We start from the raw sequence: 20427 nt of genomic DNA, 5'->3' as shown, positions 1-20427 counted from the left end.
TTTTTTTTGAAGCCAATTTTTTTCGAACTGTTCATATATATATATATATATATATATATATATATATATATATATATATATATATATATATATATATATATATATATATATATATATATATATATATATATTATTACTTTTTTTCCTCCTATAACTTATGTTTTCTAATTCATCATATAACAAAGGTATATGTGCCTTTTATTTTTTATTTAAGGAGATGCATAATTCCTTAATCAAATTTGATTTTGTCACTGATATAATTTTAGCAAGGGGAGAGGTAAATTTTTTGTCCACAATGTAGGAATGTTCATTTCCTCTTAATATATATAACATTGAATTGAAAATTTGACATATTCAATTACCTTTCCTTAACATGAATAAACTTAAACATTTCATAATTGAACATCACGAAGTGATCTATTCCACATTTCACATATCCATAAATTGAAATAACATAAGATACAATCCATGGGGTATCTCAATATTTTCTCTTCTATTAATCAACCTAGTTCAAGGCTCGATCGAGAAAGAACTAGTAAGAAAAGCCAACATCTTTGCCAAATACATCACAATTTAAATATGTTTTTACAAAATGTTACAATTCAATTGAATTCTCTTCTAGGGCTTTCACAAGAGATCTTTTCCAATGTCTTCAATGCATCAAGGGAACCATGGGAAAGACAAGAACCAACATGAAGGTAAAACAACATAATAAGATGAACAATCCAAGCATGCATTCCCAACTCAGTTTTGCACAATATTTTCAACATTTGAACCAAAATAGGGGGGAGGTGGATTCTCTCAATAGGATATGTCAATCACCATACCATAACATAGCCCTTTCAGGGATAAAATTCAAGAACTTCCATTCTCCTACAAATCCCCTTTCGGAGCCAATATAGCAAGGGTATTCATTCCTTCCCTTCTTAAAAATTTAAAATTTTCATACAAATTATGGGATGACAAGTAGGGGCCCACACACCCTACCCTCTTTCCCTCCTCTCACCATGAGAGGAGACTCTACACTATTGAGGTCCAACTAAGGCCCTTCCCTCATACATGGCCACTTCTTCCCTATCCAAGGGTGAGTGATGCTAAAAAAATCCCCATGAAATCCCTCAGAAAAAACAAAACATCAAGGCAAGCATAAGAATAACATCAAGAAACAAGTCAAGATCCCTACAAATCAACCCCAACACACAAGCAAGCAATAAAAAGAACAACATAATGCCTTATGCATGAATCAAGCATGAACAATATAAAGAAACAATTCAAAAGAGTGAAGAACTCCTACCTTCACAAAAATTTATGGTAAAATGGTAAGTTGAGAAGACCTTTTCGTTTTCTTCCTTCAATCTTCAAACTTTCTCCAAAACTAGAGATTGGGTAACAACCCCAAAAATTCTCCAAAATGCATCTAAGTATGATCCTTAACTCAAATAGACTTCAAGTAACCTCAAGATAGATTTTTGAGTCACCAACTCAAGTAGGAGAGAGCCAATTTTTGCAATCATCCAAAAATAAGGTTTTTGAGTGACCCTAAAAGTCAACCAAGGAGGCTAAGGGTGTGGAAAGTACTCCTAACTCATACCTTTACCCCTAGGGTACTTAAATTTAATTTTTTTAGGCCTTAAAGACTTAATAGAACCCAGAAAAAGCTAGGAGAGTTTTTAGACTGTATAAAAACCTTCAAAGAAAGACAATGCAAAGATAACACAAATTAACAAGGGGTTTAGTTCCATCTTTCCTTTGGGTTTCTCGACGAAATTTCTTACACACTCATTGCACACATCAGTAGTTCAAGAAACACATTTATATATATTTAAGAATACGTATCAAGAAATTCATGTAAATTTAAAACATCCATTTTTCTACAAATCAATTGTTTATCATTTCTATTCATTAAAATTGGAAAAATAAAAGTGTTAGTTTTTCATTCATTCACTTCATCATCATACATGTTCATAAGGCATTAAATGATGAAATCAAATATCTAAAAGTAAAGCATCACACATCATAAATAGCATAATAATGTTCAGTGCATCAAATAATATTCTGACATATCGAGTCATGAGTATCAAAATAATAATGTATCATCGATGCTAGGGTGGGTCGGGGCAAGGCCTCACACAAAAAATTTAGGATTTATCAAACGGATGTTAAGTCAAATTTTCTCATTGGAGAACTTGAAAAAGAGGTACATTGGAAAACCTTATGGATTTCCTTTGATAGAAGAACATGATAGGTTTTTCATATTAAAGAAGTCATTATGTGGACTAAATAAAGAACCTAGTGCTTAGTATGTGAGGTTGGACAAACCTGTGGTTAGTTTGGACTTTGAGAAAGGTAATGTAGTCAATAACTTGTATTTAATAAATAATGAAGAATTTTTACTAGTTATTATAGTATTTTTAAATGACATCATTTTTAAAGGTAATGATGAAGCTGGTAAGTCATTTTTAGAAGAGATGATGAATCAATTAGAGATGATTATGATTGGTGAGATGAAATATCTCTTGGGGTTATAAATTGTTTAGAATAAGGATGACATTTTCATATCACAACAAACTAAGTATTTTACGGACATTTTGATAATATTTGGATTGGAAAATTGTAAACCCATTGGAATACTTGTGGTGATAGGATGTAAGTTATCAAGAAAATATGAATCACCTAGTAAAATGAAAATAAGGTATAGATCCATGATAGGTTGATTATGATATTTGATACATACTAGACATGATAAAGCCAATGTAGTTAGAATTGTGGAATTATTTCAGGAAGATCCTAAAGAGACACGTCTCACAATTGTAAAAACAATTTTTAGATATTTGAAAGGAACTTTAGATTATGGGATATGGTATGATAGATCACATGATTTCACATTATGTATTTATACTAATACAGATTAGATAAGAAATGTTGACGATAGAAGGAGCACAAGTGGTGGAGCATATTTCTTTGGAGGAAGATTGGTTTCTTAGGTAAGAAGGAAAAATGATTGCATTTCACAAAGTATAGCAAAAGTAGAGTATATTGAAATAACAAACAATTGTAATTAGATAATTTGGATGAAGAAAATGTTGAAGGATATCATAATTGAGTTTACTGAGCTTTTCATCATAAATTATGGTAATAAAAGTATAATTAGCATGAAAAAAATTAGTGTTACTTCCAAAGACAAACCACATTTCAATTAATTATTACTTTTTGAGAGAAAAGATAACAAAGGAAGAGGTAATATTGGAGTATGTTAACATAAATGAGCATATAGAAGAAATAATCATAAAAACTTTGGCTAAGGATACATTTGAGTACTTGAGACATATTCTTGGGGTCATGCCCCAACCCTTTTTAGAGTGGTCAATACAAAGATTGCATTAGTCCAATATGAATCATAGCATTGTTCTTTTATCTAGACTAGATGCTTGAAGCTTCTCCCATGGGGTGGTATATGTGTTTATGCTAAGTCGTTAAGGAATATTGGTAATTGTATTCAAATAGAATCTTTGGGCACTTTTAGATATTACTAAGTGAATTTTCAAGGTATAGTAATTGTAGATCATATCAGAGATGATTTCATGAATTAGCATAAAGTCACCCTTAGTCATTGATGTCAACGAGGGAGAGATGTGCATGAAAAACCTTCTTCATACATGAGAGATACATATACATGCAACACATATTTGGTCAATTAGGGAGATTGGAAGACAAGAAACTCTTTACAACATGTCTATAAGAGATATATTATTATCCATTCATGAGTAGCATGAATGGGGGAGTATAGGTAGATAAGGAAGAAATACTTTTTTTTATTCATGGTACTTAGATGTTTTTTTAATCTATGCTGCCATAAATGCCAAAGGGGGATATTGTTAGCATAAATTCTTGATGTTTCTATAGGTATGACAATATGGGCGAGAATTTTAGTATGTCAAAGAGATGATTGAGTTCTTATGTGTTTCATTCATGATTGTGTTTGTCATTAATGTCAACATATCTTTTTTATGGATAGGTCAGTCAAAGTTATAGAGAAAGATTCATTCAAAGAGGTTCATGTTCAAAGATTTATGTTATGTGCACTTAGAGAAGGATTTAGGATTTTTTTATGATATATCTATGTTCATAGAAAGAGATATGCACATTTGTATGAGTTACAAAATATTTTGTGAAGACTAATCTTGGAGAGAGCTTTTAGGAAGTATGTATCAGTAATTGTTGTATGCATGAAAATGTGGCCTCTGCTAACACACACACTTCAACACAATCTTTGTATGTGGATTCATCCTAGAATGAACATGAGATTTTTCATCCAAGATTTTTCTTGCAAAGCAACCTGTTGCCTTCTATCTAAAGGGATTTTGCCTATTAAGATCCTTAGAATCCTCTAAGAATGAAGGATTTAAAGAAATGCAGCTAATCTATATGATTGTGTAGATTAATCTAGAATGAGAAATACATTCTAATCTAAGAACAAGTAAAGGAAACTAGATTAATCATATGCATATTATGCTAAATGAAATTAAGCTAAGGATGCAAATGTATGTAAAATATGAGCAAATGTGAGAAAATGTGAGTATGAATTCCAGTTGCAATTTGATGCAAATTCCAAATTCATCCTGTCCCAAAATGAAGAGATGAGGGTCTCTTAAATAGACTTTCCTGGAATCCATCAATGGTTGAGATCGATTCCAATCAATGGTCAGGATTAAAGGTGAAGTTCAGTCATAAAGGAAGATTCCCAAATTAAAGGGAGTTACCTAATTTAATTTTAGTAGAAAAAGGAGTTAACTAATTTAACTCATTTTTTATCAATAGTGAATTGGAAATTTCCTTTTTTGAACTGAAGAGAGATTTTGGTGAAATATTTAATTTAATAAAATGAGATATGCTCTCATAATTACCTTTTCTATTTAATTAAATAATCTTTTAATTAATTAGAGACACTTTTCTTATTTAATTAAATAACTTCATTTAATTAATTAGGAATGGCTTCCCATTTAATTAAATAATTTTGTTTAATTAATTAAAATAGGCACATTTATTAAATTAAATAAATTTAATTCCATAGTACATTAGCCTTAAGATATAATTTAATTTAATTAAAGTATAAATACTTAGTAATTAAATTAAATATTAATGAATAGGTTTAGTGTGACTAATATGAGTAAATACTATAGGAATTAAATAATAAGCATGATTAATGAAAATTAGGGTTTCTCGCATCTGACAATTAAGTCAAGTAGTGAGTAGCTGAATAAGAATTTTCCTAATGGAATAGGACTTGGGATTTATCAGAATAGACTAGAATTGGTATCATGGCAATGAGCCAACTTTGGGGTATTAAATTGTGTTGTAACTTTTTGAGGAGGTTGAGGATAATTAAGTGGTCTTAGATTATGGTTGAAGATGTTCAAGATTCTATGGTTAAAATAGTGTAATTAGAAGTTCATTTTGTAAGGATTTGTAATGTCCTTTTAGCATATTGTCCCCAGGAGACCAAATATTGGTAATATCATTATGAGAAGTGTATATTATAATATAATGTGCAATGTAATATATATGGTAGTGTAGTCATAAGATATTTATCATAAATTGGTAAATCCTCAAGGATAACTCAAAACTTGTTTTAGGACTAAATATACAGAAAATTGTTTTGCTTGTGGTTGAGTATCTAGTGTGGATGTTAATTATTTATGTGAGATTGAATTTGAATTTGGATATTAGCAAAGAATAGATTGACACTAAGGCTATATTGTGAGATTCAAAGGAACTGTACTGGAAAAGAAGTTGTTGTATAGATAGTTCATGTACTTGGATATGTTATCCTAAAGATGGTTTATTGAAGACAATGTTGAAGCAATTTGGACATTAGGTTTAGTTAATTTCCTATCAACTCCTAATAGGGTTGGAACAATCCTAATAGGGCTAGACCAATCCTAACAAGGTTGAAATCTTCTAATATGGATTCAAAGACTCCTAATAGGGACTCATGTGTACTGAATGTATGTCATTGTCTTCTAATGGAACTTACTTTTCACAAGGAACTTTTATATTAGTACATCATCTTGTGGACATAATTCCCATTGCAAATTTCCCTTTGATCAAGATTTTGCTTAGCGAAAAGTCTAGTGTTATTGTGTATGGTTATTCTCCTATGGTAGTTGTATCTTGTGATTACATTTTTCAGATTCGATAAGTTATTATAGTTTTTCTAAGCATACAATTGATTCATCCCCTCTCCCCCCCCCCCCAAGTTATATTGGTGGACTTTACTTTCTAGTATTTTTACTGATAGCATCATAAGGGGTTGGTGTAACTCAAATGAGATTTATTTGATGACTTTTTTTTTATGTTGATGATAATCATCATTCTAGGTTATTATGATATCTTTTTTCCTTAACCCACTTCTTTGAGTATATTCATCAATATTAGTCTACCTAATGGTGGTCTTCACTTAATGTTAACATCATTATAGTTTTTTTTTGGATAATTGAGAAAGGGGGTGTGATATAGTTATGTCTATTTATCATATAGTCCCTTTAAATATTTTAGTACCAATAAAAATTCATAATATTTAATAGAAAAACTTTAAAAGTAACTCTTATAATCAATTTACTTCAAGTTGTTATCTCACTATTTCTAGTATTGTTGAGTATTAGTAAGTAATATTATCTTTTACCTGTCTTTACCAAATTGTAGTAATAATTAAATATTATTAAAAATTAATTTTCAATACAAAACAATACATGCAATTAACACCAAGATTTTTAATGTTGAAATGTTGTAAAGGAAAAAACCCCTTACCCCCAACATCCCAAATAATTTCACTATTTCAAAGTGAGCTTTGTAAGGATCCAACCTTGTTAAAGGTTTACATATGCATTATTAATGTGAATAGGTTACATGATTTTAACCAAAAGATCATATATACCTTATCACTTCTTGATCCTTCCTAAAGAGTGGACACTCTCAAGGACTTGCAAACATCACTAATCAATGTTAAAGTATAGGATTTCAAAGACTTTTTAGGTCCACTTATTTAAAAAAAAAAATTCTATAAATATTAGAAATTAACACTTACAATTATCTATTAGGTTTAGCACTACCTTGGTTGTTCATATCTATGTTCTTATTGGTCTCTTTCTAATCTCTTTTTTCTCGTTGATTCACTCCTTTACTCTTTCACTTTGCACTTAACTCTTCTTAATCTTCCTTCTATTTTTCTTAGTTTACCTCTCTTCTTTTAGCTTCAATAACTTTTCACTTTGATCTACTTTCTCCAAAAATTCCACCAACAATCAGCAACCAAAAGTTTTCTCAGTCATCTCCTTAAATAATAGTCTCTCTACTTCCTAACTGTTCTAAATCTTATTGTTTAAAAGCATCTATTGATCTCATATTGATTGCATTTAGTCACTTAAAAAATAGAACTCTATTCCCATCCTTATCCTTCTTCAATATCCATCATGAGATCTTCATTTAATTTTTCAAACCATAGATCTTGTAACAAACTTTAACTTTAGCCTTCAAACTTTTCTAACATTCTTTATTTTTACCAAAAGTTGGCCTTAGATTCTATCTTTCTTTACTTTTTCTTCTAGCTCATACTTGATGAACATTGTATTTCACTTGGGAAATACATCATTCGGTTAATATTTATCTTTAACTTTCTTTATCAACTGCCCAATAACAACTGTAGTCACTTAGTGAACAATGTCTTTCTTCTATCACCTTGTTACTTAGTCTATCTTGTATAGCTTGATGAATACATAAGCTTCATTATTACATTATAGAATTACATGAATGTAAAACAATCAAATCAGCATTACATTATAACTTTCCAACTCATTCAAGTTCCCATTGAATAACATACTATTCGATACTCTAACTCATCAACATACTTTCTTCAAATCCTCTTCACCAGTCAAATGATATGGCACTCTACTGAATTAGCATAATGTCTATCCAACTAAGACTTGATATTAGTGACAACATAACAATTGATATGACTCTTTTATATACATTCATAACATTATTAGTTAGGGCTAGCAATCTTCCTCTTTGGTATTAATGGAAACACATAAACATATGATTTGACATTGCAAAAAGTTACATAGAATAATCATATATATGCATTGACAACTATATAACTATTCAACTCTCTAACTTTATTCAAGTTCTCTACAATAGATTTCATCATCAAGTCTATATGGTTCATATCTTTAGTAGTAACAATCTCCAACATTTCTCACCCTTAAGATATGAGCTACTTCTATTTAGAGACATCATCATTTACTTAATCTTCACCTTTCTTTGACACTAATTTTTCTTATTCACTTACTCCCTTTGCATATTCTCTACACACTTAGTCTTTATCTTCTCCTTTTTGTCTTCTTCTACCTATTCAATAGCAATGTCAAAGATAACTATAAATTCCAATGTGAAACTAATAAAATCTTGTAGTTATCCTTGTACCTAGCATGTGATATTTACATTAGTTTCACCATAGTCATTTTCATAAATTTAGGAAACAACTCCTAAAGAGTGAACTATTGCATCAACTTTATAAATATATGTTTGTTTATCAATGAATTGATTTAATATGCTTCTTTTTTTAGTGATTTTTTTTATAGGTAAAGGGTCCCTAGCTTACGTCTTAGATAATCAAAAGAATCCTTAGGAAATGGCTTAGTATACATGTCTATAATTTTCTCTTTAGACTTCACATATTCAAGCCTAACTTCTTTCTCCTTTACTTTCTCCCTCAATTAGTGATGATTGATTGATATATGATTTTCAATTGTATGAATCAAAAGATTATTTGATATATTTATGGCACTAGTATTATCACAATAAATAGTAATAAGACCAATTATCTATGATTCCATACCTTCCAATAATTTCTTAATCTAGGCAATATTTGAACAATTAATTGAAGTAGCAACATATTCATCTTGAGTAGTAGATTGTGAAATGCAACTATGTTTTGTTCTCAACTATGTAATTAGTCTTCCTCCCAAAAATAAATATCTACCACATGTTCTTTTTCTATAATCGAAATTACCATCCCAATCAACATTAGTATACACTTGTGTTGTGAGATTCTCACACCATTGCCCCCAAAAAATTTTGGGAACCCACTTTTTTTTTATCGCCTTGGCAAAATTTTTGAGTTACCCAAAAAAAAATTTATTTTATTTTTGAAAACTTTTTACTTCTTGGATGCCTTCAGGGCTAAAGGGGAGAGTGCTAGATTTATTTCCACCCACTTTCAACTTGATTTTCTAGAACAACCAATTTCATCCTTAGGCCAGACAAAATTTTAAAGAGCAACACTTAGTAGGATAAAATTGCAAAATTTGTATGTAGATGATTTCTTTTTAAAATTTGGATATAATTGTGTGAACTTAGATAATTTTCAAAACAAAAAAAAAATTGTTAGATTTGAATTTTTGGAAATTCTCGAATTTTTTTTTGTTGGTGAGAAAATTAATTTTGTGCACATGAAATCAAATTGCAAAATTCATTCTAGACTCTAGAGATGATTTTTTTTTTTGTCAAAAAATTTAAGTTGCTTGGAAAAATCAATTAGAATTGAATTGCGAAAATTTGGCTTTAATGGATTAAAATTTCCTTGAAATTTTTTTTAAGTCTTTAATGAAATTAGTAATTTAATATTTTAAAATGGCTTTTGGCTAGCCAAAATCTGATTTTAATGACATATTAATTACTAAATCCTCATTAAATGGAAATATTTAGCATCTCCAAGGCATTATTTAATCTCTTTTTGCAATTTTTGGTCTAATTGGCAATTTCAAAAAGTAAATTTCATCATGGAAAAGTTAATTTCATGCTAAGCATTTAATTTGGGGTCAACTTTGGTGGCCCAATTAATATTTTCTTGCTCCGAGGGTCCTAGTTGGCTAGCTAGGAGTGAGTGGCAAGTTGGGTATAAGAGGGAATCCTTTCCTCTTTTCTCCTCACTTCTCATCTTATCCTCCTCATGGTATTTGCAATTTTGCAAGAGCAAATTTTTTTCTTCTTTAAACAATTTTGCAAGGCAGATTTTCCTCTTCCTTAGGAAATTTTGGCAAAGGCAGTCCTCTCTTAATTTTGGGAAAATTTTATCTTGGAGCATCTCTTCTCTTCCCTTGGTGATTTCTCTTTGGAGGCAGATTTTTGCATTATTTGGTGATTTTTCTCCTTCTATTAGGGCTGCAATTTATGCCCTAGGTGACTTTTGGAGGGCAGATTGGAAACTTTCCATGCATGGGTGAATTGGTTGTTGAGTAGAATTTTCCACTCTTGGCATTTTTTGAGGGCAGACCTGATTTTTTATGCCATAGGCAATTTATGATGGAGGACTAATTTTCTCTATTTGGGACTATATTTTTTAAATCAAACCTAGGTGATTTTAGTTTGGAGAAGAGATACATGATGAAAGTTTGATTTTTGGGGCAAAAGGTGGACAATTCCAAAGGATTAAAATTCTGATTTGAAAGGGATTTGAAATTCTCAAGCCTAATCCTAAATTATGAAAGAAAGATCTGACTATTGGTAGAGGTGACTTCTAATCATTTAGAGTTGAAAGGGGTCCTTAAACTAACTTCCTTCTTTCATTCTTATCTAGATATTGTCTCCCTTGGTTCTTCTTGCATTCATTGTTCACCACTTTACCATCCTATAATAGGGTGACGAGATGGAGAATGGTAGTGTAAGCAAGAATCCTAAGGGAACAAATACTAAGAAAGACAAAGAGGATACTGTACACTCGAAAGTGTCACACTCTAAACCCTTCTATCCAAACGATTCCATGAGTTCGAAATGCTTGGATGCCGGCTTAGAGCTCCCTATCCACGGAGTGCAAGAGAGTATATTTCAAGAGTAAGAAGGCTCTCAGATGAGACTTAGAGATACTCTTCTTGCTAGTAAACCATGCAATGGGAGGTTCCAAAGACAAGATGCAAGAATGCAAATGTCCCAAGGAGTTCCTCAAGGATGCAATGCAAATGAAGATTAAGCTAGAATGAGAATGTCAAATGCAACTATGCTAAAACATGTATGAGAGTGTTACAATACCATTATTAAGCTATGTGAGATTAAGCTACATGTAAAAATGAAAGCTAAGCTAAGATGCTATGGTATGAGAGAATGTAGACAAGAAATAGAAGTTCTCCACAAAGCTCCAAAGAAACCTGTTAGAAAACCTGCAGCATAACAATATTCAAAATGAGGATTGATTGAGGGGGAAAGCTCTCTCCCTTTTAAAGATGTACAGACGGTGGAGATCAAGATGAAGATGTTGGATGATCAACGGTTGAATTCAAAAATAGGAGTGATCCATGTGCACACACAAATCAACCAATAGAATATAAGTTGACTTGTCATATAAGACAAAAGTCACAAAGCCTTTTCTTTTAATTGCAAAATAGAAAAAGGACTTTATGTGTGCACTTTAAGTGGGTTAGAAGAATGGGGTCTTTTATTTAATTAAAAGGGGACATGTTCTTTTAATCAAATAATGAACTTAGGATAGCATAGTCAAACTATAGGTTATAATCAAATAAATTGATTATTAGCAATTTGGTCTAGGTAAATGATTAAATTAATTTAGCCAAAATGTTGAAAAGGGGGCTAATAGTCTAGATGACCATTTTTAGGTGATTACATTTGCCCCTCTTTGACTAATGCGTGATCGATCTGGGAACACATTATGTCAAAGAAAATCGAAGCCAAGTAGGCGATGATAGATATAGATGTCTAATGTTGAAGAACGAAATGTAGAAAAAGATAGCAAGTCCTAAATGTACAGCCTGATAGTGGTAGTACTGAACACTAGGAAAAGATGATGTCAGAATTCAAGAAGAATGCTAACACCTAGCAAAGTAGATAGATTGAGAACAAGTGATAAGGTCAAAAAAATGCTCCTAAGAAATAGATAGCTATAACAACCAGCAATAGAGCATTTCTGCCCCCTCGGGATTGAAATCGAAATGAGGTAAGAGGAAGCAGAAACTAGCTAGACATGAGAAAATTGAGATATAGCAATGTCCAAGATGATAGATAGATGATTAGAACCCAAGAATGACTATATAAAAAAAATTTGATAAAATGCCCCATTTTGACTAGAGTTGACCTTGAAGGATATAACATAAAAATCAGGTCAAAATGAGTAGAAAGGTGATTTTAGACATGAAACAGTGAATTTAAGTAGATATGAAGTATGGAAATGATGAAGACATGAAGAAATGAAGATGCCCTAGTGATGATTCAGAGATTAGACCTCAAAAGGTCAGCTAACTGCTCAGAAGAAAGTAGAATTTTAAAAGACAATTTTGACTATCAAGATGAACTCGAATTTGGATTTTGATCCTGAAAATGAATCGAGGATGTTGAAATTATTTAAGAGGTCAAAACTTTATATAATGTGATGATAAGATAGAAAAGAGACGAAGCGAAAGATTAAGAAGGTGAAAAGACATGAACAAGAAGAAAGTAAAGAAATATATGAAAGGAGTTAGCTGATATGTCCACAGAAAGATGAAGAGAGAGCTCTCCCCATATGCAAGAATGCAAGACTAAGCTAGAAAATGAACCTAAAATGCAAGCTAACATGCAAAGTGGTTTACCAGCAAGAAGTGCATAACATTTAGACTCTTAATTTCATCATTGAGCATTTATTAGGGACATCATGAGATCATACAACCATCACTAGTATAACTATGAGGATATGAATATGATCGATATCAGATAGGTATGTGGAAATCCAATATAAGCATCAGAGACATGTAAGTCAAGATAACTAAGTGATTAGATTTCCTAAGTTTAATTTACCAAGATTACACCTATATCAAGGCATAAGCGCCAAGATAAACCCCAAGTGCGGTCTTGTGAAACAGTCAAGGATGATACATTTATAAGTCAAAGTGTTGAATAGGACAAGCATGAATGCTTACAACACTATAGACAAACAAAAGTATACCCACAAGCAGAAATCAAGAAAATATGTCCCATGCCCCCAGTCTTCTAGTCAATGACATCCTTGAAAGACTATTCGGGAGGGAATACATGGCAAAGAAATCATCATAGACAGCACACAAAGTAGATAAATGTCAGCATAGCTCAGTCGTTTAAGTGTTAAAGTGCATGTGTGTAAGTCACTTGGCCATTTCTTCAAGACTTGATTCTGATAGTGAGAAATATTGCGACATCAGAGACTGTAGGTAAACTATCTAAAAAGTGTTGAGAAACACTTGATGTCAAAGTGGGTGGGAGTAGTGTTGAGAAACACTATTTTGTGAGTTGTCAAAGAAACCCAAATGCATAAGAATACCTCAAAAAGGCTAAGTAGTTGTGCCCCCAAGACGAGGACAAGAAACAATTCCAAGCTAGGAAATGTGTAGCAAAATAGGTGATTGAGACTGATAGACATAGGTGCAAGGGTCTCAAGTAGCACCTGTTTCCATATTTTCACCACTTGACAGATTTTTTCAGGACTTTTTTTCAATTTTTTGTATTTTTGTATTTTTGATTTTTTTGGTGATACATCAAAGTGCCTATTGCTAGGTTTTCACTAAGAAGATCTTTTTTTTAGGACATTTTTTGATTTTTAGGATTTTTTCAGCATCATATATGATTTTTTGGATTTTTTATAATAATTTAGAGATCACTAGTTCTCAAGCAAGATCACATCATTTTCTCCCAATGTCTAGCAAGGTGTAGGACATGATGGAGCAGAAAGTTGGTGGATAGACAAAGATGGATAAGAAAGGAGTATGAAGCAAGTGAAAGTGATCCTCAAGGACGCACTCCTCAAGAGTACCCAAGCTAGGGAAAGAGGTGAAATAGTCATATGAAGCATATTTTGGATAAGCAATGGAAGTAATGAGCAAGATAACATGTAGAATAAGTAGTGAAGCCAACAAGTGAGATAGCATGAAGTGTGTAGTCCAAAAGAGTAGCCATGTCAAGAGACCTATGAGAACCATGTTTCATTTATTATGATCAAGACCAAGGGGTCAACTAGATAGTATAGCAATGGGATAGAGCAATAAGAATAAAGCTCAAGATAGAGGCTATGAGTGAATGGGAGAGCACAATAGAAAATCTGGTGGATAAGATAACCAATATGCAAAGATAGCTCAACATTGTCAAGATCAAAGAGAGAAGAGGGGATAGATGGATGATGCAAGAATTACGCATGATGCCTGTTTGCCAGGTTTTCATCATGGTACTTATCCAAGGTGCCACAAGAAGTAGTTTTCACCATAGGATAAATTTATTTCTCTTTACTTTTGCTACCAAGGTGCCACAAGAAGTGGTTTTCACCAAGGCACATTTTCATTTTTTTCATTTTTTTTTTTTTTTTTTTTTGAATTTTTAGAAAGAGCTCAAGCTTTTTTTAATGTAGATAATGCTCCTATAGAAACGATAAGTCATGATAAGCCAAGACCATAGAAAGGTATGCTCAAAGATGTTGATAGGGTGATGAAAGTGAAATGGTAGTAGGAAGACTATATGGAGGATAAGAGTTCATGTATATAAAGAAGGTGTAAGCTTTAGAGAATTTCATGTGGGTAGCTAAAATATTGGACAAGATCAACATTGACACACACCTTGAAGGGTATTGGAACAATGGAGGAATCATGGATGAAATAGCTTGAGATTTAGATCTATGACGTGGTAGAAGAGATTTGGAAAAAAGTGGAGTGGAAGGCTTTGGAATATTTTTAGGAAGATTTTTGGAAGAAGATGGAATGGAAGCCTTTGGAAGCTTGAATGTCAACTTTGAAGTATTTTCAATATTCAAGTCTTTTAAAAGAGACATGGGAATCCACATAGCTTTAGATTTCTCTTTTTCTTTGGATGCCTGGGAGTGCATTTCTTCAATGATGGATTTAGGAACCCACATTTTCTTTGATTTAGCTCTCTTAATAGTGGACCTTTGTAGTCTCTTTTGTGCATTTTCCTTCTTAGCATTCACATGTCGATTAGATGGGACATAGTGATCTTTCTTTTTCAATGGATTCTTATGTTTATTCTCACTTCCAAAGGACTTGGAATTTGTGGATGATTATGGTTGATATGACTAGTTTAGATGGATAGATGGGTGAAAATTCATCAAGGATGAGTGTCTTTGTTGATCTTGAGGTATAATAGGAGAGCTATGGAATGAGCTAGGGGTGAATGTAGGAGATGGAGGAACATAAGGCCCCAATATGGATGGAAGGTTCGAATGCTTTAGCTTAGATGGATAAGGACCAAGGATAGATTTAGAAGATGCAAATGGATAGTGAAAAGGAATATCAACATCTTTAAATTGAGCAACATAGTCAAAGCCATCAATAGACTCATGAGTAGCTTTGATAGGAACAACATTTTTAATAGGAGCACTTGAAGCTTGAGCACAATTTTGAAGTGGATATGGAGAAGTAGAACATGAGGGGATGCTTTGATCTTGACAAGTAGCTTTGGATAGCATATGAAGAGAACTTTTCTCATAATTTTCAGTAAGCTCAAGGGAGATAATGGAAGTGGTATCTTCATCATACTTTGCAGATGGAAAAGACATAGGATATGGAGGGGAAAAATCTTGAAAGAGATGAAAGGGTGCTTGATCTTGATCTTTCTTGACATTTATAGCTTTTTCTTTTTTAGAGTCCTCTTGACATGGAGCCACTTCTAAGGACAAGGGAGAATGAAGAGTGAATGGAGTAGTGCATGAAGGTTGAGGATGTTTAGGATTGGTAGCATGGAAAAGGTTTGCAGCCAAATGAAGGTTAGCTTGAGTTTCTTTTAGAGATAGCCCTTGAGGATACACATAGTCAATGTGGAAAGCATTAGGTTCCTTTTTTGATAGAGGCATGTTGGAAAGCTTTGAAGTGTTGGGAGATGCATGAGTGTTGGAAGAAGTGGAGGTATCAAGGAAACCATCACTAGACATAGGTTCATTAATATGATCTTGCTCAAGAGAAGTATCCTCAGCACATGAGTCGCTGGAGGTATCAATAAGATCTTGGATTTTATGTTTTAGCTCAATGCAATCTGAAGTACTATGCTCATTATGTTGATGATAAGCACAATAGATATCCAAGAATGGGTTTCCATATGAGCTAGACTTAGGTAACATGATGATCTTATTGCCAAGAAGTTTTTGCAAAGTGTCATCATAAGAATCTTCCAAGGGAGCAAAAGTTCTATCAAAAATATGTCTAGGATCTTCTTGTTGTTTCTCAAGTGAATAGCATGCGTTCATGTCTTCATCATTATCTTTGTCAAAGATAGGTCCATCATGAAATTTTGGCATAGGCTCAAGTGCTTGTTCTCTACAAAGGTCTTTAGATCTAGAAGATGAAGACATTTTATGTCTTGAAGTAGAGCATGTAGACCTAGAAGAAGAGGATGACCTCAAAGAAGGTGACTCACATGCATGTAAAGACCTTAAGGAAGATTCATGTAATGATGGAATCTTCTCCTCTAACCTTTTCTCAAGTTTAGACTTCATTTCTGTCATGCGCTTAGAGAGATGAAGGTAAGGAAGAGCATTTGTCTCTTCTAGTTCTTTATATTGTGCATATAGATCTTGAAACTCTTTAGTTACATGGAGGATATCATGATCATCTAGATTCGGTTGAAGTTTGGTAGCACAAGGTTTAGATCCCATAGTTTTAGATGCAAATCCAAGCATAAAATAGTCTAGAAGATAACTTGATGTTGAAACTATAGGAGGTAGAGTGTTCACTTGCCAAGATAGTAGAGAGAGATTAAAGCGACTTGTCAAACAATATGTCCAAGAAACTTACAACATGAATGACTCAAGTCAATAGCTAGGCAAGATGCCCAAATAGCCAAATAGATAGAGCAAGTAGGGTGACAAGTGAACAACTCTCCAACCCAAGAGTGTAGTCAAGAAATCAAGGCAACCATTTCAGCAAAAAAGATAACTACCAAGTGGACATAGACCATGAAGATAGAAAGACCAAGAGCACTAAGACCAAAGAGCCACTTTAAGGATGTTCAAAAACTAGAGAAATAGCAAATCAAAGTCAAATGATGAGACTCCCCTTAGCAAGCAACACAAGAAAATGTTTGCATTTGATGTTTTGACTTGGTTGACAAAGTTTGACAATAGTTGATAGCATAGCAAGTTTGATGTTCAAAAACAATTTCTTTCCAAGCAAGATAGTGACACATGGAGTAGTCTTCAAACAATCAAGCAAGGGACAAAGCAACCTTACATGATACAAGCATATGTGACGTCTCAAAAGAATTCTCTAGAATTATCATCATGTGTATGTTCAAAAGATTTTCACGGGTATACCACATTTGAGAACACATCAAGCAATATCTACCTAGAAGTCATGGTTCATTACTCAACAACTTGGCCCACGCTTGATGCTCCTTTGCCTCACACCAAGTGGTTTCCCACAAGAGATATTGGCTTTGTCATGGAAGTGCCATAAGCATAACCAAGGGAACACATATGGTGAGTGTAAATCTTGGGGTGATCCGGGTAGTCCACTAGGATCAATCCTTGCACTAAGAAGTTGAGCGGCTAAAAAAGGTAGTTACTAACTTAGGGTTTTTAGATAGGGCTTCCATTCATAGTGTTCCTCTTGCTCCCAATTACGGGACACCTCACCTTGCGATGAGTAACCGATCTCGCGATCACAAGAGTACCTTAAGCATTCTTGCCTAGTGATCTCCCTATGGTCGAAATCCCATAAGCGATCACACTAGACGAAGATAAACACTACGTCTACCAAGGTTTTGTGTCCTTGATAGCCTTGAGTTTATAGTGGGTTGGAAGAGCCAGGTAATCGGCTTGTTCCCACTTGGGTCGTTCCTCTCAGGTTGTCCGAGAGCAGGCCCTCTAAAGGATTCTAACTACACAAAGTGGATCAAATTTTGGAAGTCAAGATTTCTGGTTCACCACAAGGGTGAAGAGCATACTCTCCTATTCCAATCATTTTCTCCCAAACACGCCAAGAAGATTCAGTTACCCCTTGCTTTTGAAACCAAATGGCAAGTCAAGATTTTTGATTCACCACAAGGGTGAAGAGCATACTCTCCTATTACCAAAAGACTCCAATCACAAGTTTTATGTGCCTATAAAAAATGAAAAATTATTCAATGCCACACATGAAAACAAAAAAACAAGAAATTTGGGTTTTTATGCTTTGGGTAGCCCTGCAAACAATCGTTAGTAGCCCTTGTGCATTTGAAGCTTTGACATGCGTTCTTTTTATGCAATGTTTCAATTTTTTTCACAAGGATGGCAACCTGAAATCAAAACTTGTTAGCAACAAAAGTTAGTGTGAAATAACATAAAAATCTGCAATAAAAAGTGGTGAGTTGCTTCAAAAATCTAATTTATCCTCCAACCAAGTACATGCAAAGAAAGTGCAAGTTAATCACAAATGCTTTCATTTTTACTCTTTGGTTTTGACCTAGTCAACAAGATTGACCTTTTTTGCTATGATTTCGTATCCAAAAATGAAAATGAAAAAAAGAGACCCCTATTAAAAATCAGAGAGCTTTCCAAAAATGCAAGAAATTTTAAAAAATCTCTTCATTTGCTCCCTAGAGATTGATTTTGTCAAAACAGGCCAAATTTATCAAATCGAATTTTTAATCCTTAATACGACTTCAAAATTCAAAACACAACAAAAATAACCCTCATTAGAATTAAAAAACCTTTATGAAAATGTAAGTTTTTAAAAAAAATTCGTTGATTTGCGATCAGAAACGACTTTTTATGAAAAAAAAAGAAAAACTCATAACTCCCGAAAATCATGTCAAAATGCTCTAAAAATCATACTGGGACATTTTGAGCATATATCCAACTTGCAAAAAAAATTTCAAAACCAAAATCTAAGCGGTTTAAAAGATATGATCAAATCTTTAAACCAACTAAGTTTTTGGCCTTCAAACCAATTTACTTATGGCTTGGCTTTAAAACCAAAGTGATAATTCTACAGAAGCATTTGATTAGACCCAATATGCTGCTGTAAAAAACCAGAGATAAGAAATGAAAGAAAATGGAGCTGAAATTTGATTCAAGCCCCACGGTGGGCGCCAAAAATGTACACTCGAAAGTGTCACACTCTAAACCCTTCTATCCAAACGATTCCATGAGTTCGAAATGCTTGGATGCCGGCTTAGAGCTCCCTATCCATGGAGTGCAAGAGAGTATATTTCAAGAGTAAGAAGGCTCTCAGATGAGCCTTAGAGATACTCTTCTTGCTAGTAAACCATGCAATGGGAGGTTCCAAAGACAAGATGCAAGAATGCAAATGTCCCAAGGAGTTCCTCAAGGATGCAATGCAAATGAAGATTAAGCTAGAATGAGAATGTCAAATGCAACTATGCTAAAACATGTATGAGAGTGTTACAATACCATTATTAAGCTATGTGAGATTAAGCTACATGTAAAAATGAAAGCTAAGCTAAGATGCTATGGTATGACAGAATGTAGACAAGAAATAGAAGTTCTCCACAAAGCTCCAAAGAAACCTGTTAGAAAACCTGCAGCATAACAATATTCAAAATGAGGATTGATTGAGGGGGAAAGCTCTCTCCCTTTTAAAGATGTACAGATGATGGAGATCAAGATGAAGATGTTGGATGATCAACGGTTGAATTCAAAAATAGGAGTGATCCATGTGCACACACAAATCAACCAATAGAATATAAGTTGACTTGTCATATAAGACAAAAGTCACAAAGCCTTTTCTTTTAATTGCAAAATAGAAAAAGGACTTTATGTGTGCACTTTAAGTGGGTTAGAAGAATGGGGTCTTTTATTTAATTAAAAGGGGACATGTTCTTTTAATCAAATAATGAACTTAGGATAGCATAGTCAAACTATAGGTTATAATCAAATAAATTAATTATTAGCAATTTGGTCTAGGTAAATGATTAAATTAATTTAGCCAAAATGTTGAAAAGGGGGCTAATAGTCTAGATGACCATTTTTAGGTGATTACAGATACAATTCCCAAAACAACTTTCTTCTTGAACATAAAGCAAATAACCGATATCAATGTTAGTGTAGTAAACATGATACAAGTAAAGGACAAACTAAAGGAAGGTCAATTTCCCTTGGCAAAGAAGATATACAGCAACAAAATTGTACACGCAACAACTTTTCTTCCTACATTTCTTTGTTTAGAATTGGTTATGGAATGTGCATCTAAGTTTTATTTGATTAGTAAATCCATCATTTTTGATGAAGGAAAAAGGGTGTTGGCCAATATTAGTAGACACAAAATCAAAGAAGCATTTAACATTCACCAATACAAGAGTATGATAGAGTTATGATGGATCAAGCAGCTAAATCATTTCAAGATAACTAGGAGGCCTATTTCACACATCTAAAGTAGGATTGGCTACACAAAAGAAAAAAAAGGCATAACTAAGTCA

The sequence above is a fragment of the Cupressus sempervirens genome, chromosome 6 (genome assembly GCF_028749045.1).
Source record: "Cupressus sempervirens isolate cs-2001-9-10 chromosome 6, ASM2874904v1, whole genome shotgun sequence".
Taxonomy (NCBI): Eukaryota; Viridiplantae; Streptophyta; class Pinopsida; order Cupressales; family Cupressaceae; genus Cupressus; species Cupressus sempervirens.
This window is presented reverse-complemented; position numbering follows the sequence as displayed.